This window comes from Rana temporaria, chromosome 1, assembly GCF_905171775.1.
Source record: "Rana temporaria chromosome 1, aRanTem1.1, whole genome shotgun sequence".
NCBI classification, from domain to species: domain Eukaryota; kingdom Metazoa; phylum Chordata; class Amphibia; order Anura; family Ranidae; genus Rana; species Rana temporaria.
The window spans coordinates 598390332-598418077 of record NC_053489.1 but is presented as its reverse complement, the minus strand read 5'-3'; positions in this window follow the sequence as shown (position 1 = coordinate 598418077).

Sequence of the window (27746 nt, the reverse complement as noted above, 5' to 3'; positions counted from 1 at the left end):
ACTATAGACCTACAAAGGCCCACAGAGTACATAGATAACCTGATTAGTAATACAATATCATTTAAAAAAAATTCCCGTGACAGATAGCAGATACTGTAACAGGGATCGCAACCAGGTTGATAAGACCCTATATATTTCGCCCGGTTGGGCTTCTTCGGGGGTATGGTTGAGATCAGGGTTTCGACTCTAGTGATGAAATACAAAGAATATAAATTTGCAAACATTCAAAAATATACATAGAAAAATATACATAGAAAAATAGTATTGTCGCTCTGCCAGTGTACATCACAAAATGCCAACCTGCTGGTCCGGGTCGGAGATAAAAAAAGAGGGGGTGCAGAAACACCCTGGTCACGTCACGTGCCAGATGGATAAGACCGGGTGACAGAAGTTGACAGCCAACGGGGGAAATCCCAGGCAGGGAAGGTAATAACCCAAAGTTAGACACTGCCGCGGATGGAGGTCACAGAATCCCCGACCACAGGAGAGGCAGGGGGGCACACAGGGGACAAGCACCAGCTATGGAGAAAGCTCGTTCAGAGTCACCATAATCCTTTGGAAAACTCAGCATATGTGATTAATGGTACTTTCTCGTGCAAGGGATGCAATATGTGCCCCTTTATCCTCAGTGGATCTACAGTCTTGTTGCCCAGCGGATGCACCCACACCATTCGGCATCTGGTCACATGCCAGACCATCGGCGTGGTATACCTGGCCAAGTGTCTGTGTGGGTGCTTCTATGTGGGCAAGACTAAAAGACCATTCTTCAAGCGAATATCAGACCACATAGGACCCATACGGAAGAAACTATCTAATACTGCCATCAGTCGACATGTGGGACATGAGCACAATTTTGAACCCACTATGGTTAAATTTGCTGCTCTGGAACATGTGCCTACACATGTCAGGGGTGGGGGCATTGACCGTAGTCTTCTGCAACTCAAAACTAAATGGATACAAACCCTAAATGCCACCCAGTATCCAGGGTTGAATGAGTTTATTAGTTTTAAATCCTTCTTGTAGGGATCCCCCATTCTATGTTACTTTCTAGACTTATCCCCTCTGGGCTCTATTGAGCAAGTGGCCATGCTGCTCCTAACTGGCCGCCTGGGAATTCCAGCAAGGAACTCTTGATGCCTTCCATCTGGCATCGTTCGTTTGTATCTTCCCCTCCCCCTCTTTTTTGTTTCCCGTGCATCCGTTTGTGTGTTTTTTCTTTGCCCCCTTTTTTTCCCCTTTCCCTTCCCCCCCCTTCTTTCCCCCCCTTTTCTTTTTCTTTTTCTTTGCATGCCCCCCCTCCCCCTGTATTCGTCTGTTCTCATCCCTTATTTCCTCCCTCTCTGTTCCTACTTCTTACCTTGGGCCACCAAGGTATTTCGTTATTACTATTTAATATACATGAATTAACTATACCTATTTTTGTTCTCAGTCTCAGTAATCATTTTGGATTGAAAATATCATTTGGATTATGTATATATTCTTTTGTGTAAACTGTCCTTGTGAATCGCTCTGCCACTGTGCATGCGCTGCTGCCACCCTGCTGTCACCTGGAGCAGGTTTTATGTCCCTGCCTTTTTTAGTAAATGTATGGGACGGTTTCCTTATTTATTGTAGTTGCGGCTATGCGTTTTTCTTGCCACCGGGGGATCTCTCTACCACTCTGCGGGACTCTTCCCTGTCGGCGCTGCTGCGGGTGGTTGGTCCTCTTTTATTTTCCCCTTCCATATGGACACCCAAGGGCTTCACTTTTGTGAGCCCGTTTCTTGTCTGTGTCTCCCTCCCTGGGACTGCTGATTAGTGCCCACACTATCGGCGGCCCGGCCCCTCCCCACCCTCGGCCATTGGTCACCGTGATTTGCCCATTGGCTGCACCGCCTTGCGGTGCCTGTCATTCCCTGGGCACGTCGTGATTGGTCGTTTTCTCGGCCCTCCCCGCTGTCCAACCCAGGGGATCCTGGGGATTGTAGGCTGGTGTCCAGCCTTCCCTCGGCGCCTGTGCACTGACATCGTGTGTCCGCCCACGTCCGACCGCGCCCCCTGTGACGCTCGGACGTGTGGGAGGGGCTGGTAGGTATATAGGGACTCTGCTGTGCTGTGGATCCTCAGTGTGCTGTACACTCCTGTGAAACCACCCATGCTACAAGCGCTGATTGACCAGGTATCTCCTGTCAGTGCCTCCGCTGCTAACTGTAGATCCACTGAACTTTGTCTTTTTCTCCTCTGTGTATCTTTCATCTCCCCCCGGGGCTTTTATATTTATATTTACTTTAATTATTTTTATTTCAATCTTATTCTTTGCTTTAAGGATACAGTATATCTCTCTGTTGCTGATGTTTTTGTTTACTAAAAATATTTTCTTTAAAAACTGATTTTTTTATTTTTTATCTTAACATGGACCAGCTGTATGCCTGAGGTCCTATTGACTGTCATATGAAAATCACTATATATACGTTTTTCTGCGCTATTTTTTCTCCTCTTTCCCTTCTCTTTTGGAGTCTTTAAAACTATGTTTTTTGGATCAGCTTTTTGTAGGTCCGGTGAACTAACTGCGTCCATCTTAGGTGGATACTCCCACAGACGCTTTGTATGCTCACCTAAGCACTGTGAGTGAACATTATACTTCTATATATATTTAAAAAAATATATATTATTTCTTGTAGGCATTCTGTAAAATATGTATTGATGATACCATTCTTTCTCCATAGCTGGTTCTTGTCCCCTGTGTGCCCCCCTGCCTCTCCTGTGGTCGGGGATTCTGTGACCTCCATCCGCGGCAGTGTCTAACGTTGGGTTATTACCTTCCCTGCCTGGGATTTCCCCAGTTGGCTGTCAACTTCTGTCACCCGGTCTTATCCATCTGGCACGTGACGTGACCAGGGTGTTTCTGCACCCCCTCTTTTTTATCTCCATTTTGTGATGTACACTGGCAGAGCAACAATACTATTTTTCTATGTATATTTTTCTATGTATATCTTTGAATGTTTGTAAATTTATATTCTTTGTATTTCATCACTAGAGTCGAAACCCTGATCTCAACCATACCGCCGAAGAAGCCCAACCGGGCGAAATATATAGGGTCTTATCAACCTGGTTGCGATCCCTGTTACAGTATCTGCTATCTGTCACAGGATTTTTTTATATATTTTTGTAAATGTGTTTTACTGGGATTTTATGTGATACACCAACACAAAGCGGCAGGGCCGATCCTAGGGTCACAGGAGCCTGGGTGCAGAAATATTTTTGGCGCCCCCCACATGAGCATGATCATCTTACTAACTTCTCCCCTAAGGAGTCTTTGTTACCCTGGCATCCTCCCACAATCTCTTAACAATAAGCAAATACAGGAATGGGGGTCTCTCTGATGGACACAGAAAGGGCCACTGTTAGAAAGAGCCCCCACAGGCCCCATTAGAGACTACAATGGGGTCTAATGGATCCTGGAGGTGGGTCGATCTAACAGAAGCCCTCTCTGTGACCATTGGAGAGTCTTTGATATAAATAGTCCCCTCCAGGAGCCATGAGAGATTACAATAGAGTGTCACTGAACAATAGTAAAAATAAACAACATTATATTAATATTTGATGCTTTGATGCCCAGGCCCAGCCCTAGAAGACGTCACTTACCTTAATGTATACTGGGGCTGGCTGCTACTTCTCCTGACTGCTGGTCCTGATTCCTGGCTGCTGGTCCTGATTCCTGGCTTTTGGTCCTGATTCCTGGCTTTTGGGACTGGGTCCTGGCTTTTGGGACTGGGTCCTGGCTGCTGGGTCCTGGGTCCTGGCTGCTGGGTCCTGGGGCCTGGCTGCTGGGTCCTGGGTCCTGGCTGCTGGGTCCTGGGGCCTGGCTGCTGGGTCCTGGGGCCTGGCTGCTGGGTCCTGGGGCCTGGCTGCTGGGTCTGGGGTCTGGCTGCTGGGTCCAGGGCCTGGCTTTTGGGTCCAGGGCCTGGATGTTGGATGCTGGTTGTGCTGCCTGATAGTACCACCAAATATTAGGGAGACCCAGTCCCCCCTGCGTTTTCAATTGGAAAAGTGTGTCTTTGGAGCATCTGCAACCTTTTTTACCCCATATAAAATGTGTAATTCGGGATTGCACTTCAAGGAGGGCTTTTTTGTTAATGGGTATTGGAAGAGACCTAAATAGGTAAAGTAAACGTGGCAATAATGTAATTTTGTATGCATTTTTTTTCTGCCCAGCCAGGATATACCAATCTTTGACCAAGCCTTCAGGTTCCCCCACACTTGCAGAATATGGGAGGATAATTAGCTTTGTACAGTTTGCTTATATTCTGTGTTAGCTTAATACCCAGGTACAGTAAGGAGTCAGATGCCCAGGTGAATAAGAAATGCTGTTTCAATTGCTTTACTGATTAGGGTGGGACAGACACATTTAGGGCAACAAATTTGGAGACATTGACTTTAGGGCCCTAAATGTTGGCAAACTCTTGAAGCAGTTTGTAAACATTTGGTGTAGATGTTAAAGATATAGGGCCAGATTCTCAAAAGAGATCCGCCCGTCGTATCTATGCGCCTGATTCATAGAATCAGTTACGCATAGATAACCATTAGATCCGACAGGCGTAAGGCTCTTACGCTGTCAGATCTTGAATGCAATTTTTTTTTCGCCGCTAGGTGTCGCCGACGGCGTTTTCCCGATCGAGTATGCAAATTAGCAAAATACGCGAATTCCCGAACGTACACCCGACCGTCGCAGTGAAGTTACAACGTTTACGTAAGATTTGCGACGCGTAAAGTTGCCCCTGCTATATGAGGCGCAGCCAATGTTAAGTATTACCGTCATTCCCGCGTCGAAATTTAGAAATTTACGTCATTTGCGTAAGTCGTCTGTGAATAGAGCTGAACGCCATTTACGTTCACATCGAAACCAATGACGTCCTTGCAACGTCATTTAGCGCAATGCACGTCGGGAAATTTTAGGGACGGCGCATGCGCAGTACGTTCGGCGCGGGAACGTGCCTAATTTAAATGATCCACGCCCCCCTACCCGGATCATTTGAATTAGGCGGGCTTGCGCCGGGGCTTTACGCTACGCCGCCGCAACTTTACAGGCAAGTGCTTTGTGAATCAAGCACTTGCCCGTAAAACTTGCGGCGGCGTAATGTAAATGAGATACGTTACGCCGCCAAATTTTTAAGCCAGTCTACGAGAATCTGGCCCATAGAAGCAAATCATCCACGCACAAGGCACGGATGGTTAAAGGACATCCTAAATTGCCTTATCTTGGCAAATAAAAGTAAAGGCAGTGTGCATGCACTGGTTAACCGTGTTGTTAGTTGGTAGTCCTAGTTGCCAAGTAAGCAGAAGGATGAGCTGGAAATAAATCAAGCAGTTCTACAAGAGGTTCGTTAGTGTTATTAGTTAAGCAGTCCCGGCTATGGATTTCCAGTTAAATCCATTTGGATCTAGTTCATCAACTTTGTTTGCCTTAGCCATGCATAAACAGTGCTGTCGCAAATGGCTAGGAAGGAAGTGCTCTTAACCAGATATAGTTAGACAAACATGATGAGCATTGTACTGAAAATAATGGTTGAATGCAAAATGCCAGGGTTGTGCTGGCAACCGGTAACTGTAACAGAGGATAAAGTGTTTAATATGTTACCGCTGTGTTGCTTGTTGTCACTCTTACACTTGCCGGTTTGCTACTAGAGCATCAACTCATGGTGGTGAGATGTAAACATCCCGCTGTAATAGTGAATTGGCCAGGCAGCTATATGAAGAGGTGACAAGGTATGTTGCAATTCGCGACCAGTCCAACGGTTTCGTGTTGCCAGTGAAAAGTGTTCACTGTGGTATGGATCCAGTCCTTATAGCGGGGATACTGCTTTTGGCTGTTACACTTCTGCGATCTGTTGCTCCTACACTACATCTCGTTCGTCTCCCTCACGGGGGGGGCGTCACGTGACTGCGCAGGGAGATGACGTCAACGCGTTTCGCCGTGCTTAGTGGCGTAACTTCATCTCGGACGTGTCCAGGAATGAAGCCAATCTGGTCCTTATGGATGTAACATGAGATAAAACTATCCATCCTGGAGGCCAGGATTTTGGTCAGGATTTTGAGATCATCATTAATAAGGTATATTGTACAGTAGTTGCTAACGTCAGTCGTGCATTTCCCTGGTTTGGGGATTGCAGAAATGTATGCAGTGTTTAGGTCTTTATCTACTATGGCTCCATCCCTTAGTAAATTAAAAAAAATGGGCCATATAGGGGGCTAAGGAGACAATTTTTTACAGTAGCAGACTGAAAATCCATCTGGGCCTGGGGAAGTGCCAGTTTTAAGGGGTTTGATTGTCTCTAGAACCTCTGCAGTAGATATAGGGTCGTCTATCAGGTCTCTATGACTTTGATTTTACGGGAATAGGGAGATTTAAGGAAAGAGTCAATCGCAGCAGGAGGAGGCAAGTCTGCTTTATAGAGTTGCAAGTAAAACTGTTGAAACTATTCCATAATACGAATCAGGTTATGGGTCAGGTTGTCTCATGGGGTGCAAATTTTGGGAAAGACTAGGTTTCGGGGTTTGTGAGTTAGCTTTGCTGCTAATTTGGAGCCAGGTTTATCTTTTTGAAAGTAGAGTTTTGCTCCCATCCATTGCATATGATTCTCAGCTTTGGTTGTTAAAGCTAAATTAAGATTAATTAATAAGATTCATTTGGGCTGTGTCAAAGCGGGGCAGGGTATCGTGCGTGGGGTTTTGTTTGTGGATTTTTCTCAGTAAAAGGAAGTCCCCTGTGTGTTTTTGGATATCTGCTCCATGTACATGTTTTATTTTGGACGCTATCTGTATGAGTTTCCCTCTGATCACTGATTTGTGGGCTATGCCCTAACATTGTTTCCGTATTGTGTGTGTTAGGGAGTCAAACATTTTTGCCTGCCTTTTGTTAGATGTATATTAGGAGACAAAAGTGTAGGTTCCTCCATCAATAAGGCCTGTCACTAACACATAGCGCCCTGCTGGGTCCTTAAGAACCTTAGTTAGTGAGACATTTAGATGTTTTGAGAAGCAGATTGCTACCCCTTTGGTTTTGTTTTCTGTTTTTTCAAGAAAGAATTGGTGGCACCGTTGCTATAGAAAGGTGGGCTGGTAGGAAATGGGGAAGTGGGTTTCTTGTAAGAGTAGTATATCTGATTTCATAGAGTGGTACAGTTGGAACAGTTTCCGCCTTTTGACCGACGAGTTCAGCCCTTGTGTATTATATGAGATTATGCGCAAAGTAAAATTTGTAGGCATCGTGCTAGACATGGATCAGAGTGTGGGGTATCTCAGAACATACTGTACCTTACCCAACACAGACAGGTCAGCCAGGAGCAATGAGTACTGGCGATGGGTGCTGCTGTTTGGGCGGGGGAGCAAATGACCTCCCACTTCTCCTACAAGAAAGGACATTCAGATATAGAAAAAGGTGGGAAATAAAAAGCTAAAGGAAAAGAGAAAACGTGAGAGAGACCTCTTCTTTCACTGTATAGCGCTAGGATAACCGGCTGGACCTCTTTCACCATTTCAGAGAGACCCCGTACCCTAAAATTGTTTGAGTTTTGGTTAATTCTGAATACTGATTGATCAGCCTTTCTTTCAATGTGTTCCATCCGCATACCCAGTAAATCAGCATGGATTGATGAGGTTATCTGAGCAGCGTTTTGAGTCAGTAGGTATGGGTGAAATGCCCTGTAGTGCACCCTCACAGGCCTCTAGTTGTGCCCTGGGGTCAGACATTGGGGTCAGGAGAAGGCCATCAAGTGTTCTCCCTATTAGGGATTCAGTGGATGCGGGGTAGGGTGTCATCCTGTGGGCTGCAATCACTGTGTCCAGTTGTGGTAAACAAGCCATGGTTCCCAGGGCATCTTGGTCTGCAATGGAGTCTTCCTCCTCTGTCCCTATGCCCTGTGTGCTCGTGGCTGCCATCTTGGAATGGCTGTGGGGCTGAGGGACCGAGTTCATAAAACAGGATAAGTCCCACCTGGCAGTGCCTGCTGACATCAGGGTGATTCTGGGGTGTGCCTCTTACTGTCGCTCATGGAGCAGGTCCGGAACAAGCTCTCAGTCGACTGTGGCAGGTGTTGTTAGACCGGGGCTGCACGGAGCTCTTGGTGGTTGCGCCCATCTTGTCAGCCTCCGCACATGCGCCCTTTGCCAATTCTTCTTTGCAAAATAGCTCAAGCTCTGTCAGATTGGATGGAAAGCATCTGTGAACAGCAATGTTCAAGTCTTGCCACAGATTCTCAATTGGATTTAAGTCTGGACTTTCACTGGGTCATTCTAACACATTAATATGCTTTGATCTAAACCATTCCATTGTAGCTCTGGCTGTATGTTTAGGGTCGTTGTCCTGCTGGAAGGCAAACCTCTGCCCCAGTCTCAAGTCTTTGCAGACAGGTTTTCTTCTAAGATTGCGTGGTATTTGGCTTCATCCATCTTCCCATGAACTCTGACCAGCTTCCCTGTCCCTGATGAAGAAGCGCATTTCCACAACATAATGCTGCCACCGCCATGTTTCACGGTGGGGATGGTGATTTCAGGGCTATGTGCAGTGTTAGTTTTCTGGCAAGAAGAAAGCCACTCTTCCATAAAGGTCAGATTTGTGGAGTGCATGACTAATAGCTGTCCTGTGGACAGATTCTCTCACCTGAGCTGTGGATCTCTGCAGTTCCTCCAGAGTTGCCATGGGCCTCTTGACTGCTTTTCTGTTTATTCCTCTATTTTACCGGCCTGTCAGTTTAGGTGGATGGCCATGTCTTGGTAGGTTTGCAGTTTGTTTGGACACAACTATTACAGTTTAGGTATTGTTTGATATACATTGTTTCCTATATTACAGGTTATCAAAGATATTATTTAGTTTGCTGGAATGGAAACATTGTAAATCACATTAGGGTGAAAACATGAAATAGTTATGTTGTTGTGCTCAAAGGATCAGTTGTCAAGAGAGATTTGACAAAGCACTGAAAAGCTGCTACTAGAGTCAAATATTAAAGTGTTTGTTAACCAAAAAAAAATACTGATCCTGGTCCCCAAAGCACATTAAACAGCACAGTGCTTATGCTGTGTAATCTGCCCCTCTCTAAACTGTAAAACAAACAAAAAAAACTCCCTGAACCTTCCACTTCCTGTATGCCCTCTCTATACTCACCATGAAAATCATGGTCAGAGTGTGTCCCTCCATTATTCACATCCTGCTCTAAGCTCTCCTCTCTCCCCCTCACCCCCTCCTTCCTGTCTCTCAGCTCCTTGCTGTGCATCTCCATCTCCGCCCTCCCCCGGCCACGGTTATTTGTAAAATAAAAAAATAGAAATTATCACTGCCAGTATTATATCCTGGCATAGCACACTGTGTTATTGTTTTCTAAAAACGAGAATTGCATAGTTGCCAACATTGCAAAAAAATTAAATAAATGACGACACTTTTTTTTACATGTAGGCAGAGCCTTGCTATAATTAGAGGGGTGTGACATTCGTTTGCAGGTGTGGCATACCAAAATAGAAAACTGGGCATGGTTTACATGGGATATTGGGTGTGGTGTATATGGGCGTGGCTCGGAAGAGGTGTGGTAAGAGTATGAGATGAATCATCCCGGCACCATGGTTGTTATGGTGTCAGGATGATTTAAGTGCATTATTTATATTATTACATTGTAATATAGAATGAAATTATTCAACTCACCATAATGCCGAATCAGTGGAAGCCCTGAGCGTGTCACCTGTCACGTCGCCTGCCACCAGATGCTATCAGGCGTTCCCAGCAGAGCCCCTCCTTACATCATGCATTCACAGCGGAGCCCTTCCTTACATCAGGCATTCCCAGTGGAGCCCCTCCTTACAGCAAGCATTCCCAGCGGAGCCCCTCCTTACAGCAGGCATTCCCAGCGGAGCCCCTCCTTACATCAGGCATTGCCAGCAGAGTCCCCCTTTACATCAGGCATTCCCAGCGGAGTCCCCCCTTACATCAGGCATTCCCAGCGGAGTCCCCCCTTACATCAGGCATTCCCAGCGGAGTCCCCCCTTACATCAGGCATTCCCAGCGGAGTCCCCCTTTACATCAGGCATTGCCAGTAGAGTCCTCCCTTACACCAGGCATTCCCCAATAGAGCCCCCCTTTGCTTACATCAGGCATTCCCAGCAGTGGCGAGTCTCTCCGCCGCCATTACTAAACAGAATGGGATAAAATAGCCGAGTGGCTGACAATAGCAATTGAGCTGCGTTGCCGCCCATCCCCCGCCCCCTCCCACATCAGGTCACAGACTGTCAGATGGCAGCGGGGCGGGAGGTGAGCGATGCCACAGCTCAAATTCTATTGGCAGCTACCTGGCCATTACTAAACAGTAATTATTTATTGTGGTCTTCGGTAAAAAGGCGGCCAGTGGACACATTGTCTCCACCAGCCACGGACCTCTAGCGGGCTTCTAACGGTGGCAGAAAAAAAAATCGGGAAAATACGAATTTCACGGGACATTTCATGGGACATTTCCCAGGCTGAGTTGCCATGTAATCTCCCCGACTAACATCAGAGGGAGATCATGTCCCCTTCTGCAGAAGCCATCCATCAAAGCTATACAGCGGCCGTAGGTCATGGGACCAGCCTGAAGACAGCTCTAAACAGGTATTTACAGTGCTAATTTTTTAGAAAAGACAGGTACAGTGTGCTATGCCAAGCTCTAATATAAGGGCTGGCATAGACTTGCAGGATAGAGTTAACAACCACTTCAAGTAAGCAGTTTCTTTTTTTTTTTTTTTAACCTGCACATATGAGTGTTGCACATATTCCTCATATATATTTCTCCTATTGAAGATGAAAATGTAATAAATGAATGTTCATAGCCTGGCCACAGGTTCTACCATGTGTTTAAAGGGGCTGTAAAGGTTTGTTTTTATTTTCTAAATAGGTTCTTTTAAGCTAGTGCATTGTTGATTCACTTACCTTTTTCTTCAATTTCCTATCTAAATGTTTTTTTTTCTTTGTTTTCTTTGACTGAATTTCTCACTTCCTGTTCCTTCTCAATAAGCTGTTCTGGCTGACTAACCCCCAGCCAGAACGGCTCAGATGATGGGGGCAAGCTTACTGAGGAGAAACAAGAAGTGAGAAATTCAGACAAAGAAAAAAAACATTTAGGGAAATAAGGGAAATCGAAGGAAAATGTAAATGAACCAACAATGCACTAGCTTAACTGCTTGCCGACCAGCGCACGACTATATACGTCGACAGCATGGCACGGACAGGCAGAAGGACGTGTATATACGTCCCTTTTAAGAAGCCGGCATTGTGGGCATGCACACCCGCTGGGAGCTTCGTGACTCCGACCGCGGGTCCCGCGGACTTGATGTCTGCAGGCATACCCGTGGTCATGTCACGATGAGGAAGAAGGGGGAAATGCTTATGTAAACAAGCATTTCCCCAGTCTTCTTAGTGACAGGACAGTGTACACAGCTTCCTGTAATTAGAAGCTGTGATCACTGTAGTGTCACAGTAAGCCCATCCCCCCTACAGTTAGAACACATCCCTAGGCACACTTAACCCCTTCAGCGCCACCTAGTGGTTAACCCCTTCACTTCCAGTGTCATTTTCAAAGTAATCAGTGCATTTTTATAGCACTGATCTCTTTAAAAATGACAATGGTCCCAAAAAGGTGTCAAAAGTGTCCGATGAGTCTGCCATAATGTCGCAGTCATGATTAAAATTGCTGATCGCTGCCATTACTAGTAAAAAATAAATATGAATAAAAATGCCATAATACTATCCCCTATTTTGTAGACGCTATAACTTTTGCGCAAACCGATCAATAAACGCTTGTTGCGTTTTTTTTTTTTTACCAAAAATATGTAGAAGAATACTTATCGGCCTAAACTGAGGTAAAAAAAAAATTTAAAATATTTTTTGGGGATATTTATTATAGCAAAAAGTAAAAAATATTGCATTTTTTTTTTAAATTGTAGCTCTATTTTTGTATATAGCGCAAAAAAAAAAAAAAAAAACGCAGAGGTGATAAAATAGCACCAAAAGAAAGCTCTATTTGTGGGAAAAAAAGGATGTCAATTTTTTTTGGGAGCCACGTCGCACGACCTCGCAATTGTCAGTTAAAGCGACGCAGTGCCGAATCGCAAAAAGTGACCAGCAAAATGGTCCGGGGCTTAAGTGGTTAAAGGAACCTATTTAGAAAATAAAAAACAAACATTTACAACCCCTTTAAAGTGACTCTGCATTAGCAAAGCACGGCACAGGTTCACTTAATTTTCAGTTTTAATTGGAGTATATTTTTAGATTTTTTTTTTTGTAAATGGAGATAAGTATCAATTCATACCGTTCAAACAGTATATTATATATTATTAAGTGTGTATTTGTCTGGAGTTAATTTTTAATCAACACAAGTCTGTACTAATCATAGCGGTCAAAAAATGTATTGTAAGTAAGAGGAACATCATGAGCATAAAAAAGCTCAGAGGATACATTTGTATACCGTTCCCTGACATAAGAAAATGAGCTCAGCCTGTCTGGAAATTATATTTGCTGTCATTCTGCAAGATATCACTTAATGCTGACGTTTTTTTTTTTTTTTTTTTTTTACAGTTCTACACAATTAGAAGCCAACATACAGCTATCAAAAGGAAATATACAATTAAAAGAAAATCCTTGTGTGCAAAGATATCGATGTCATATTAAATATCACTAAATGAGTGTCTCTTACTGTAGCATTTCCATTAAACTCAATTCCATTTCAAATTGAATGCAAGTCATTTAGGTACATGAGGTAATTGTCAGCTTAATGCACCTGAGGGTTCTTGATAAATGACCTCCATTCAAGCACACAGAGCACTCTATTCCGTATAGTCGCTATAAATCTGCTGCTGCGTCAGAGCTTAAAAATATTGAAGGTCTTTCCCAGAAAAATTATAAAGTAACATGACAGTATGTCATAAAAATCATCTATGTAAATTTAGCAGGTAGGAAGGAAGCTGATTTAAGAACAAAATTTACTGAGAAGGAAAAAATGTGCTTAAAATTTGCTTTAGTGGCAGAGTAAGACATGTTTTCATTACAGTGGAGGTTCACCGTATTTTTTTTTTTTTTTAAAAGCCAGCAGCTACAAATACTGCAGCTGCTGACTTTTAAAAAATGGACACTTACCTGTCCAGGTCGCCCGCAACGTCGGCAGCCGAAGCCAAGCTACCGCTCGGCTCTCGGCTTCCCCTGCCGCCATCCTTGGTGAGGGATTTGGCCGATTCCCTACTGCGCATGCGTAAGTCGCGCTGCGCCATCCTCACTGGTCCCCGCTGTGTTCTGGGAGCTGTGTGTTTCCCAGAACACAGCGGGGGTGGGGGGGGGGGCGTGAAGAGGCGGGATTCTATACCTGGAAGTGGTGCAAATACCTGTTTTATACAGGTATCTGCACCTCCACCCCCCCTTAAAAGGTGCCAAATGTGACACCGGAGGGGGGGATGGTTCCGAAAAGCGGAGGTTCCATTTTCATTTTGGGTGAACTCCGCTTTAATATGCCCAAGTCAAGTTAAAGTGGAAAATGTAAGCAAAGTGCAAAGCTTGTCTGCTGTGTATTTTCCAAGTTTTTCATTCAAGTATTGCACCAATACACCCTTGTCTATTTGTTATCAGTAATCTGATGGTCTAAGAACCTCTGTGATTTAGGACTTAAAGTAACTCCACATTTGAATGATCTATGTATATTACAAGGATTTTAACAAAATTTGTTGCAGATTCCTACCTTTTGATATTCTGAAAAAAAATCCTGTGTGTTTGTCACTGTCCATGTGAAAATGGGAGTGGTTTCATAATTATCAATCAGTTGCTGCACTTGCAGGGCTCTAATGATGAAAATAGCTGGCTCTGCATCCCTTTAGCCGTTATTTCCTATTGGGAGCATCTCAACAAAATTGACATTTTTGTTGCAGGGAATGCCAAAAATTAGACTTGTATCTTAGTGCAGACTTCTGGGAAACCGGGTGAGCCAATCACACAAGCAGGAAATGAAATATATGGAGGGTGGTCAATACACATTCTGTGTACGGAATACCTCCAGGTAGCCATATTGTATTGCATTTTGCATAAAATTTCAGAGCTGCCAATTGAAAAGGAAAGGTCATTTTTAATAACATTCAATTACAATATGACTTGTGTTGCAATTGTATACTGTATGCTATATTATTTTTTAATTATTTGCAATTTTGCAAACAAAAGTGGAGTCACCCTTTAAGGACCCACTGCAGGATTTTTTCACTGATCGTCGTTCACTCTGACAGGGAACAGACGATCAGTGACAAGCCACAGAGAAGAACGGGGAAGGTTTGTTTACACTCACCTCTCCCCGTTCTTCAGCTCCTGTGCCCCTATCGTGGGACACCAGCGGCGATCCGGTCCGCGGGTCCCGTGGGCGCAGTCACGGAGCTACGGAACAGATCGCGACCCACGGCTCGGACCGGCGCGCTCGCGACCCACGGCTGGGTTCTTAAAGGGGATGTACATGTACGCCCTTGTGTCCAGTCGTGCCATTCTGTCGATGTATATCGTTGTGCAGCGGTCCTTAAGTGGTTAAAGTGGTTGTAAACCGCTGGCTTTTTTTGGCATAGCATACTAGCACATTATGTTAAACTTACCTTAAAATGAAGCCATCCCGCGCCGAGAAGTCTGCAGTGGCTCCCATCTTCACCATCTTGCATCAGGGTTCACGGACTCCGGCTCTATGACTGGCTGGCTCTGAAGGAGTGGCACAGGTGGCCATTTCTTCAGAGTGCATGCGACATTGATGTCACAGGCTGCATGTAATGTAAATATCTCTTAAACGGTGCACATTTAGGAGATATTTACAACACCTATAGGTAAGCCTTATTATAGGCTTACCTATAGGTAAAGACAAAAGATGGAAGTGTACTTCCACTTTAAAGGAAATATTCATTTTAAGAATTCCAAGAAAAAACATACTTCCTTATGTCTTACATTAAGGGATACATAACATTATTCACATTTATGTAACACACTGTACCATTGATCCCATGGTGTCGTAAGATTCCTACTCATATGTATGCAAAGCTAGGAAAAGGAAGCTCTCCCAACAATGAAGCACCATCATGTTCCTGCAACACAGTTTGCTTTAAGTGAAATTGAGAATTGTGTCTTACACAAACTCCAGTTTACTAATAAGGGAAACATAACACATTTCCTAACTAATATTGGGAACTTATTGATCTTGAAAAAAATTACCTAGCTTGTGGTGTTTTGCTTTTGTCTACTTACAGTCTACATTTAGATATATATATATATATACATATATATATATATATATATATATATATATATATATATATATATATATATATATATATATATATATATAAAAAATACAGTCAATATATTACAAATGATGGACATATATTATCCATGAAGCACTCTACTTTTGGTCCATTAAAATGAACAACATCAGCAGCAGGCACACCAAATGAAGTGTCAAACAACAGCTGACTTTGGAATAGAAAAATCTATGAAAGCTGTTATTTTTTACATTTATGAATTAGTTATAAATCTTTATAAACAAAAAAGTATCATAAATAATACTTCTATTGGTGGGTGCTCGCTATGGACTTCAAAGATGCTGAATTTAAATTTGTTGTGCAAAAAGACAGATGCATCCAGAGTAATGTTATTCATCCGGCATTAAATATTTAACAAAACAGTTTTCCCCCTTCTGTAATATAGGTGAGTCTGATTTAATAGAGAACCCAGAGACAATAGTGTTGTCTATGGAATACCATACGTCTCATACTATGAAAGAATCTTCTAAGTCAGGGAAACGGCTTCTTGACAGCTTGGTATAATTTATGAATTTCCATTGAATTCTTATTGTAAATTTAATAAAACAGGAAACTATTCTCTTGTCAGATGTTCTTATTAAATACACTGTAATCTTTAACAACACGGAAGCTCTGTGTGCATTCATACATTCTACATTTAATTGTTCCAGTCAATTTTAGAATGTACAGTATGTGATATGTAGACTTATGCAAAGAATTTAATTTCAAATATATTAACATGTAACTTGTAAGTAAAGCAGCTTAAACATTTGAACTCGCACTGAATGCTAAGCCTCCTATTGAGTCTGAATGGATGAATTTAGCAATTGTAAATGTGTACAGTGCCTATTTTTCCATACACAATAAATAAGAAAATACCAAGCTGTATAAGGGGAAATATGGATATAGTCCCTTTATAAAATGGAGATCAAAGCAGATTATGTTGACATTGAAGATAAAGGGATCCATTCAAATGAAGTTCAAAAAACAGTAATCTTTTTTATTGGGGCCAGTAAATATAAATTACACATTGGGGCTGATTTACCAAGCCTTTACTCCATGACTCATGGAGTAAAAGCAGGAGTAGCAGCCGTTTGGCCATTTACTAAAGAAATACGCTGCTAGTGCAGTGTATTTCCCTAGTTACTAATGTGCTCCGTGCGCCCAGGAGAGGGTGCATTGTGCACCAGTACAGACCTGGCGCACGGCACATTAAACTGTAAATTGCGGGGGTTTGGGCGGGAGTTTATTAGGGGGGGAGGTGGGGGGATGCAGGGGAAGTGAAGTGACATGTGTTTTGAAGTGTTTGGCGGGCCGAATTGAAAGGGAAAGTGTTTTTTGAAAACAGATCCCCGTACGCTTGCACAGTGCGCCTGAACCTCGGGAGGTTCATTTGCATACTGGGCATGCGCAGAGAGAAAAGTCAGGGATTCCCGTGCGCCCTGTCAGTACGCCGTGAAAATCTTGGTAAATACCAAGCGGCGTAGCCGTGAATGCGCTGCGTGACGCGGCGCACGGGAATCTCCGAGCTGTTTTCAGCCCTGAAGGGGAACTCCGAGCCAAATTTCAAACTTGAAATCGGCGCGGGTCCCCCTCCAGGGCTACATTAGGCTCTTAGGCTTGGTCCGGAACGTGAGGGGTTAAACCCGCGCCGATTCGGCGCGGGGGTCCCCCCCAGATCCAAACCAAGCCCTCATCCCAAGCATGCAGTCTGGCCCGGACAGGAATGGGGGAGGGGACGAGCGAGCGCCCCCCCCCCCCTCCTGAGCCGTACCAGACCGCATGCCCTCAACATGGGGGAGTGTGTGCTGTGGGGGAGGGGGGCACTGCCACCCCACCCCACAGCACTCTTGCCCCCATGTCGATAGGGACAAGAGCCTCTTCCCGACAACCCTTGCCATTGGTTGTCGGGGTATGCGGGCGGGGCTAATCGGAATCTGCGAGCTCCCTTTAATAAGGGGGCCCCCAGATGCCGGCCCCCCACCCTATGTGAATGAGTATGGGGTACATCGTACCTCTACCCATTCACATGGGGGAAATGTAAAGTAAAAAAAAAACACCACACAGAATAAAATATTTTATTAATCTGCTCCGGAGCCCCCCCTTTCTTCTTTAGCTCTCTTACAAGGGGGGGTTTCTTCTCTCCCGATCTTCTGCCGGGACCCTGGGCTTCGGTGATTTCTGCCGGGGGAGGGCGCCATCCCTCGGTCCTCTCCGGAGCCTTCCGCCGGATGCCCCCACCCCATTTAAGCTCTTTTTCATTAGGGAGGGGCATCCGGACTTCGGGGTCTTCTGCCGGGGGATGGCGCCTATCCCCCGGTCTTTCCGGTGCCTTCCGCCAGGGTTCCGGTCTTCCTGGTCTTCTGCCGGGGGTGCGCCAACTCCCCGGTCTTTTCTCTTCTGTCTTCTCTGCTCCCTCTTCTGCCTGGCTCCCCCGCGGAGCCAGGGCTTTCTTCCGTCTTCTTTCTTCTCCCTTCCTTCTTCTGCCTGTCTCCTCCGCGGAGCACAGGGCTTGTCTCCGCTGTCTTCTCCCTTCTCTTCCATTGGATGTTGACACGACGAGGTCCGGCGCTGGAATGCCGTCTGAGCAGTGGGCATGGACTTATATAGGGCAATGCCACCATGTGACCTCAACCCATGTGACATCACATTCCCATCATGCCCAGGGAATGTGATGTCACATGGGTTGAGGTCACATGGTGGCATTACCCTATATAAGTCCATGCCCGCCGCTGACACGGCATGTCAGCGCGGAACCTCGTCGTGTCAACATCCAATGGAAGAGAAGGGAGAAGACAGCGGAGACAAGCCCTGTGCTCCGCGGAGGAGACAGGCAGAAGAAGGAAGGGAGAAGAAAGAAGACGGAAGAAAGCCCTGGCTCCGCGGGGGAGCCAGGCAGAAGAGGGAGCAGAGAAGACAGAAGAGAAAAGACCGGGGAGTTGGCGCACCCCCGGCAGAAGACCAGGAAGACCGGAACCCTGGCGGAAGGCACCGGAAAGACCGGGGGATAGGCGCCATCCCCCGGCAGAAGACCCCGAAGTCCGGATGCCCCTCCCTAATGAAAAAGAGCTTAAATGGGGTGGGGGCATCCGGCGGAAGGCTCCGGAGAGGACCGAGGGATGGCGCCCTCCCCCGGCAGAAATCACCGAAGCCCAGGGTCCCGGCGGAAGATCGGGAGAGAAGAAACCCCCCCTTGTAAGAGAGCTAAAGAAGAAAGGGGGGGCTCCGGAGCAGATTAATAAAATATTTTATTCTGTGTGGTGTTTTTTTTTTACTTTACATTTCCCCCATGTGAATGGGTAGAGGTACGATGTACCCCATACTCATTCACATAGGGTGGGGGGCCGGAATCTGGGGACCCCTTTATTAAAGGGGTCTCTCAGATTCTGATAAGCTCTCCGCCCGCATACCCCGACAACCAACGGCCAGGGTTGTCGGGAAGAGGCTCTTGTCCCTATCGACATGGGGGCAAGAGTGCTTTGGGGTGGGGGGGCAGTGCCCCCCTCCCCCACAGCACACACTCCCCCATGTTGAGGGCATGTGGTCTGGTATGGCTCAGGAGGGAGGGGGGCGCTCGCTCGTCCCCACCCCCATTCCTGTCTGACCAGACTGCGTGCCTGGGATAAGGGCTTGGTTTGGATCTTGGGGGGGGGGGGCCCACGCTATTTTTTTGGGCCCCGGTTTAACCCCTTATGTTCCAGACCAAGCCTAAGAGCCTGGTATGCACCTGGAGGGAACCCACCTTATTTTTTTGGGGGGGGTCTGGAGTTCCCCTTCATGAACAGCGATCTGTCATTTACACATGTCAGTCCCATCCCCCCCCCCCTACAGTTAGAACACACCCAGGGAACATATTTAACCCCTCCCTCGCACCTAGTGTTAACCCCTTCCCTGCCAGTGGCATTTTTTGAGTAAGCAATGCATTTTTTACAGCACTGATCGCTAGAAAAATGCCAATGGTTCCAAAAAAGTGTTCGATGTGTCCGCCATAATGTCGCAGTACCGATAAAAATCGCTGATCGCCCCAATAACTAGTTAAAACAACAAAAAAAAAAAAATTTGTAGACGCTATACCTTTTGCAAAAACCAAACACTAAACGCTATTTGCGATTTTTTGGAACCAAAAAGATGTAGAATACGTATCGGCCTAAACTGAGGGGTTTTTTAGTTTTTTCAATATATATTTTTGGGGATATTTATTATAGCAAAAAGTAAAAATAATTTTTACATATGTGGGCGGGACTTACGCAAGTCCCGCCCACATATATAAACATCGTTCAAACCACACATGTGAGGTATTGACGCGTGCGTTAGAGCGAGAGCAATACTTTTACCACTAGACTTTCTTTGTAACTATAAACTGGTAACCTGGAAAAAAAAATAAAAGGTCGCCTATGGGGATATTCACGGAATTCATTTTGGCCCCATTGCAGGAGTGTTTCCAATAGTAAAGCGTGACATGTAAGGTATCTATTTACTCAGTGTAACATCATCTTTCACATTATCCCCAAAAATTGGGCTCACTTTTGTGTTTTGTTAATTTTTAACCACTTGAGCCCGGACCATATTTCTGGTCAATGACCGGGCAAGTTTTTGTGATTCGGCGCGGCGTCGCTTTAACTGACAATTGCGCAGTCGTGCGACGTGGCTCCCAAACAAAATTGGCAACCTTTTTTTTCACACAAATAGATTATTAAATGTGCGTGTTTACTTCTGTCTTTAACACCTCCCCTTCAGGCTGGAAAGCATCAGATCAGGGGAAACAAAAAAAAAAAGCTCTCATTCCATTGCAGCTTGGTTCCTACATGTGTGATGAACTGAGCATGCTCAAACACTTAGAAAAAAAATATCCTTTCTTTTTAAAAGGTGAAAAACACTCATTGGATGCTCATAGAGCGTGGTTTGGGTTAATTGCAGGTGTGCCCAATTACAAGCTCACCCAAACTAGAGACTGCAATTTGTTCATGTGATTTCAATTGCTTCATTACTAGCACTGTTATAAAAAGCTTGGATCGATCAGTCCTCAGCTGCCCTCAGAAGGGGCAGGCTGGCAGAAATGCTGTTGCTAAACACAAATGTGGTTTGTTGCATGGGTTTTGTTTTATTTTGCCAATGGTTTTGGTTTATTTTTAAATAATGTTCACTTTGATGTATTTGTCTATGTGGCCTTATTTTATGAAAAATGTGTAAAGCTATGGTTAATTAGAATTTTGAAATGTATTTTTGTTTGCCTTTTTTTGCTTTCCTTGTTTTGTTGACCAATAAAAATTACTTTAAAATTGTTAAGTTTGTCTTTTGTTACTTTTTCATGCTACATATGTTGACAGCTGCAGCTGAACTAGGTTTGGGCCTAACAAATTATGTGTGATTTTTGTCTAAGCTTCTTTCCTGGTGTGTAATCATGAAATGTTTGCCATGTTTATTCTCCCTGACTTTAAAGACAAAAACTGGTAAGTATTTTATTTATTCTGCAGTGGTCCTCAGCCCTCAAGTACCCCCGACAGGACATGTTTTGGGGATTTCTCTTATCAAGAATTGCTGTCCAGACTATTTTAAAGCACATGTGCAAGATGAAGGAAAACCTGCAAACATGGCCTGTGGGGGGGGGGGTTTGCTATTGGTGGACAGGCTTGACGTGCTGATTTACAGCACTGTGCTTAAATCTAGCGCAAGGCAATCCTATTCAAATTGTGGGTGTTTGAGGGAAGCCAAGTGAGTGTTAGAACCCCTGCTTTGTGTTTTTTTATTTTTGTGTTGAGCTTTGTGTCCCTTTTCTTAAAATTGGCTTCACTTCCTGTCACACAGCTGAACAGGAAGTGAGGTTAAAACCCTACCAGTGTCATTTCTTGGGGACACCGGTCAATCTAACTAGTGTCCCCATTAAGCAAATTGCACTCCAGCACTGCTGTGTACACCCCAAATCATGGGTCTTCAAACTACGGCCCTCCAGTTGTTCAGGAACTACAATTCCCATCATGCCTAGTCATGTCTGTGAATGTCAGTGCATTACAAGGCCTCATGGGATGTGTAGTTCTACAACAGCTGGAGGGCCGTAGTTTGAGGATCCCTGCCCCAAATGATTATTTAGTTTGGGGTTTAGTAAAGGCAAAGCCACTCTGCAGTACAAGCATAGTTGCTGAAAATCTGAGAGGAAGCACTGATGGTTTTAACATCCAATCCTGTAGAAGCAAAGTTGTTTTGTTTTCTTCCTTGCTTTGCACTTGTAGGAGTGGATTTGCCTTTAGTAAATGGACCCCAAAGTCCAAGATCCCTAATAATTTGGGGTGTACACAGCAAAATGCTAGAGTGCAATTTACATAATGGGAAACTATTTAGATTGATCTCTGTGTCCACAAGAAAATATATTAGTAAGGTTTTACCCTCACTTCCTGTTTGGCTATGTGACAGGAAGTGAATGAATTAGAAAGGGTGAAGACACCTCACAAATGTTGTCACTATCAGGGGTGCAGACATCCCCAAAAAAATGAGCAGATAATACTTATTTGCAAATTAATAATTTTTTAGTTAACATTGGGTGGGGTGCTCTAACACACACATTCCTACATATTAGCAACGCTCTATCCTGGCCTATTGGCATGGTTATATTTTCTTAGGGCTCTCAATAAAACTCTATGAAATTTGTGCTTAAACTAGAACCAGGGGCGGACTGACAACTCATGGGGCCCCCGGGCAATAGAAGATTATGGGGCCCCTCTGGCTTACAGATGACCACCACGCCAGGAGGTAGTGCAGAGGCGGGCAGCTAAAATCTTGGGATATTCACATTAAAAGCATGTCATTTTCGGACATATCAGGGACAGATCTAAAAAAAACACAGATTTTTACATACTGTCCCTGGTTTTACTGAGCCTGGCAACCCGGATGGGGCCCCCTAGTGGCATGGGGCCCTCGGGCAGTGCCCGAGTGACTCAATGGTCAGTCCGCCCCTGACAAGAACTATAATCAACAAGTTTTATTTTCTTTCATTTTGGATAGAGTGAGGGAGGGTTATAGGCCCTGTCAGTTTATTTTGTATTATCTGTGTCCAATTGGGGAGATTTGCCTTCACTTCCTGCCCCATAGCCAAACAGGAAGTGAGAGAAAAACTATGCAAATTAACCACTTCCCGCCCAGCCTATGGCCGATTTACGTCCGGGAAGTGGTTACACAATCCTGACAGGACGTCCTGCAGGATTTCATGCCGCACGCGCCTGTGGGGGCACGCAGCGCGGCGATCGGTGATGCGGGGTGTCAGTCTGACACCCTGCATCTCCGATCTCGGTAAAGAGTCTCTCACGGAGACGGAGACTCTTTACCACGTGATCAGCCGTGTCCAATCACGGCTGATCACGATGTAAACAGGAAGAGCCATCGATGGCTCTTCCTCACTCGCGTCTTACAGACGCGAGTATAGGAGAGCCGATCGGCGGCTCTCCTGACAGGGGGCGTTCGCGCTGATTGTTTATCAGCGCAGCCCCCCCTCGGATCACCACACTGGACCACCAGGGATGCCCACCCTGGACCACCAGGGTGTGCAAAAACAAAAAAAAAATAGAACAAAAAAACAAAAAGCATTAAAAAATAAGAAAAAAGATGCCAATCAGTGCCCACAAATGGGCACTGACTGGGAAAATCAGTGCCACCCCACAGTGCCCATCCATGCACAGTGCCCACCTATCAGTGCCCACCTGTGCCACCCATAAGTATCCATCAGTGCCACCCATAAGTGCCGCCCATAAGTATCCATCAGTGCCACCCATAAGTGCCGCCCATCTGTGCCGCCCATGAGTGCCCATCAGTGCCGCCTATGAGTGCCCATCAGTGCCGCATAGCAGCGCCGCCAATCAATGCCACCTCATCTGTGCCGTCAGTACTACCTCATCGATGTCCATCAGTGCCATCTCATCGGGGCCCATCAGTGCCGCCATATCAGTGCCCGTAATTGAAAGAGAAAAACTTATTTACAAAAAAATTAACCTAAAAAAAGAAAAAGGTTTTTTTGTTTCAAAATTTGCAGTCTTTTTTTAGTTGTTGCGCAAAAAAAAAACGCAGAGGTGATCAAATAACAACAAAAGAAAGCTCTATTTGTGGGGAAAAAAGGACGCCAATTTTGTTTGGGTACAGTGTTGTATGACCGCGCAATTGCCATTCAAAGTGCGACAGTGTTGAAAGCTGAAAATTGGCTTGGGCGGGAAGGTGCGTAAGTGCCTGGTATGGAAGTGGTTAAGGGAATCCAGTGCCCCCCCAGAACTAGTGTGTGGGTCCCCTGAAAATTACTGGGCGGGGTTATACAAAAACAGGGTGTGACCTTGACAGGAAGGGGTGGGTCATTTTTCTATTAGGAGGTGCAGATATGTAGTCAGGCCTAGGGCAGAACCAAACCTTAATATACTACTGCATATTAGGGCTTATTTAGACCGGAACCGATTTACAGCGTGTTTTTATATTGTGGGAGGAAACCCACGCAGGCACAGGGAGAACATGCAAACTCCATGCAGATGCTGTCACGGGCGGGATTCGAACCAACGACTCTTTTGCTGCTAGGTCAAAGTGCTATACACTACACCACTGTGGTGAACGAACATGATTGCAGCTGAAAGCATGAGATCTTTTTTTTTTTTTTTCAATACCATGCTTTCCAGCCTTATTGACCCCGCCTCTCTCCATAAAGAGGACCTGTCACACACTAGTCCTATTACAAGGGATGTTTACATTCCTTGTAATAGGAAGAAAACTGATCATTTTTTTTTTATTTTTTTATTTCAGTGTAAAACATTATAAAACTAAATAAAAATAAATAAGAAAACCCCAAAAATAAATTTTAAAGCGCCCCGTCGCGACGAGCTCGCGCACAGAAGCAAACGCATACGCGAGTAGCGCCCGCATATGAAAACAGTATTCAAACCACACAAGTGAGGTATCGCCGCGATCGTTAGAGTGAGAGCAATAATTCTAGCCCTAGACCTACTCTGCAACTCAAAAAATGCAACCTGTAGAATTTTTTAAACGTCGCCTATCGAGTTTTTTAAAGGGTAAAAGTTTGACGCCATGCCACGAGCGGGCGCAATTTTTAAGCGTGACATGTTGGGTATCATTTTACTCGGCGTAACATTATCTTTCACAATATAGAAAAAAATTGGGCAAAATGTATTGTTGTCTTATTTTTTAATTCAAAAAAGTGATTTTTATCCAAAAAAAGTGCGCTTGTAAGACCGCTGCGCAAATACGGTGTGACAAAAAGTATTGCAATGACTGCCATTTTATTCCCTAGGATGTCTGCTAAAAAAAAATATATAATGTTTGGGGGTTCTGATTAATTTTCTAGCCACAAAATTGTGATTTTCACATGAAGGAGAGAAGTGCCAGAATTAACCCGGTGGGCAAGTGGTTAAAGTACTCATGGCTATAAAGAATAGAGTCATTGCTCATTAAAAAAAAAAAAAAAAAAAAGGGGGTCCCTCCAAATTAAATTACCAGGCCCTTCAGGTCTGGAATGGATATTAAGGGGAACCCCGCCGTAAAAACCCCAAAAAAAAAAGACGTGCGGTTCCCGGCAAATATCCATTCCAGACCCTTCAGGTCTGGTGTGGATTTTAAGGGGAACTCCACCCCAAATTGAAAAAAAAAATGGCGTGGAGTCCCCCTAAAAATCCACACCAGACCCTTATCCGAGCACGTTGACCTGGCCGGCCGCAGAAAAGAGGGGGGGACAGAGTGCGGCCCCCCCCCTCTCCTGAACCGCACCAGGCCACATGCCCTCAACATGGGGAGGATGTCCCCATGTTGATGGGGACAAGGGTCTCATCCCCACAACCCTTGCCCGGTGGTTGTGGGGGTATGCGGGCGGGAGGTTTATCAGAATCTGGAAGACCCCTTTAACAAAGGGGACCCCCAGATCCTGACCCCCCCCCTGTGTGAAATGGTAATGGGGTACATTGTACCTCTACCATTTCACCCCCAAAAAAATGTCAAAGTGATAAAAATGACAGTAGCCGGTTTTTGACAAATCTTTTAATAAAGTCTTCTTTTCTTCTTTCCTTCGGGGTTCTTCCGCTGCTTCTTTCTTCTCGTCAACATCTTGCCCGACGTGTTCTTCTATCTTCTCCGTCCGTCCTTCCGCCTTCTGGTCCCGCATCTTGCCCGTTGTCTTCTCCGTCCGCCTCCTCGTCCGCATCTTGGGTCTTCTGCGGTCTTCTTCTCGGTCCGCCACCTTCTCGTCCCCTGCGTTTGAATTGTAATTGGCCGCCGTTTTCCTGCTCCTGGGACCCGCCCCCCTCTGACGCCACAAGTAAACTCCTTAGAAGGTCATGTGCGTCAGAGGGGGGCGGGGTCGCAGAGCGTCACACAGCGGGGGAATTCAATTTCAATCGCGCCGCCCGGAGAAGAAGTTCCCGCCGTGTCACACTCATGTGACCCCGCCCCCCTCTGACGCACATGACCTTCTAAGGAGTTTACTTGTGGCGTCAGAGGGGGGCGGGTCCCAGGAGCGGGAAAACGGCGGCCAATTACAATTCAAACGCAGGGGACGAGAAGGTGGCGGACCGAGAAGAAGACCGCAGAAGACCCAAGATGCGGACGAGGAGGCGGACGGAGAAGACAACGGGCAAGATGCGGGACCAGAAGGCGGAAGGACGGACGGAGAAGATAGAAGAAGACGTCGGGCAAGATGTGGACGAGAAGAAAGAAGCAGCGGAAGAACCCCGAAGGAAAGAAGAAAAGAAGACTTTATTAAAAGATTTGTCAAAAACCGGCTACTGTCATTTTTATCACTTTGACATTTTTTTTGGGGTGAAATGGTAGAGGTACAATGTACCCCATTACCATTTCACACAGGGGGGGGGTCAGGATCTGGGGGTCCCCTTTGTTAAAGGGGTCTTCCAGATTCTGATAAACCTCCCGCCCGCATACCCCCACAACCACCGGGCAAGGGTTGTGGGGATGAGACCCTTGTCCCCATCAACATGGGGACATCCTCCCCATGTTGAGGGCATGTGGCCTGGTGCGGTTCAGGAGAGGGGGGGGGCCGCACTCTGTCCCCCCCTCTTTTCTGCGGCCGGCCAGGTCAACGTGCTCGGATAAGGGTCTGGTGTGGATTTTTAGGGGGACTCCACGCCATTTTTTTTTTCAATTTGGGGTGGAGTTCCCCTTAAAATCCACACCAGACCTGAAGGGTCTGGAATGGATATTTGCCGGGAACCGCACGTCTTTTTTTTTTGGGGTTTTTACGGCGGGGTTCCCCTTAATATCCATTCCAGACCTGAAGGGCCTGGTAATTTAATTTGGGGGAACCCCTACAAATTTTTTTGTTTTTTTTATGAATCAATCCCTTTAGAATTGTCAGAGCCGACAATTCATTATAGCCGCGTGTGAATTTTTAAATGACTTTTTTCCTTCAGAATGTCACTTTGTGCAGGGGGAGTTCTAAGTGCGGGAAAAATGCGCTATTTCACATGCTGACATTACACCCCCCCTAGGTACGAAATTTAAAGGAATATTTCACTTTTATTGTTTCACTTTAAGAATTATTAATTTCACTGCTCCCGAAAAAACGGCCGTTTTAAAAAATAAAAAAAGCATTGATACATGTTCCCTGGGGCAGGACTGAGGTCCCCAAACACTTTTTAGGACAAAACTTGCAGATTAGCCTTTAAAATGAACACTTTTGATTTCTCCCATAGACTTCTATAGGGAGTTCGGCGCGGCTTTACATATTAGTTTCAATGCGCCGGCTGCTACGCTGGTTCATGCGCCTGATTAAGCCTCCACCCGGAGTACTAATTAATGCATGAACCAGCGCAGCGCACATAGCTTAGTAAATCAGGCCCAGAGTCTAGAAACTGTTTTGTACACGGCAGTTACTGGTCAAATGAATTGGTAAATTTAACATTCAGTAGTTTTAAAACTTTATTCGAACAAAGAATAAGTCACAGGGTATAAACACTTGACCTCCGAAAGGTATTACCCGCTTCCTGACCAGGGCATTGTTTACTATTGAGCACTGTGCTACTTTAACCACTTAAGGATTGAAAGATTTCCCCCTTAATGACCAGGTATGTTTTTGAGATACGGCAATGTGTCCCTTCAAACTGACAATTGCGAGGTCATGCGACGTTGTACCCAAACAAAATTTATGTCATTTTTTTACACAAAAAGTGCTTTTCCTTTTGTGGTATTTGATCACCTCTGTGTTTTTTTTGCGCTATAAACAAAAAAATACCAATGATTTTGAAAAAAAAAACAGTACTTTTTACTCTTTGCTATAATAAATATCCCCCCAAAATAACAAAAATTATTTATCCGTTTAGGCCAATTTTAATTTTTTGACATTGAAAATCACAATAAGCATATATTGATTGATTTTCACAAAAGTTAAGGGGCCGGATTCAGATACATTGCAGTATATGTCTGTGCGGCGTAACGCAGCTCAGATATGGTACGCCGTCGTAACT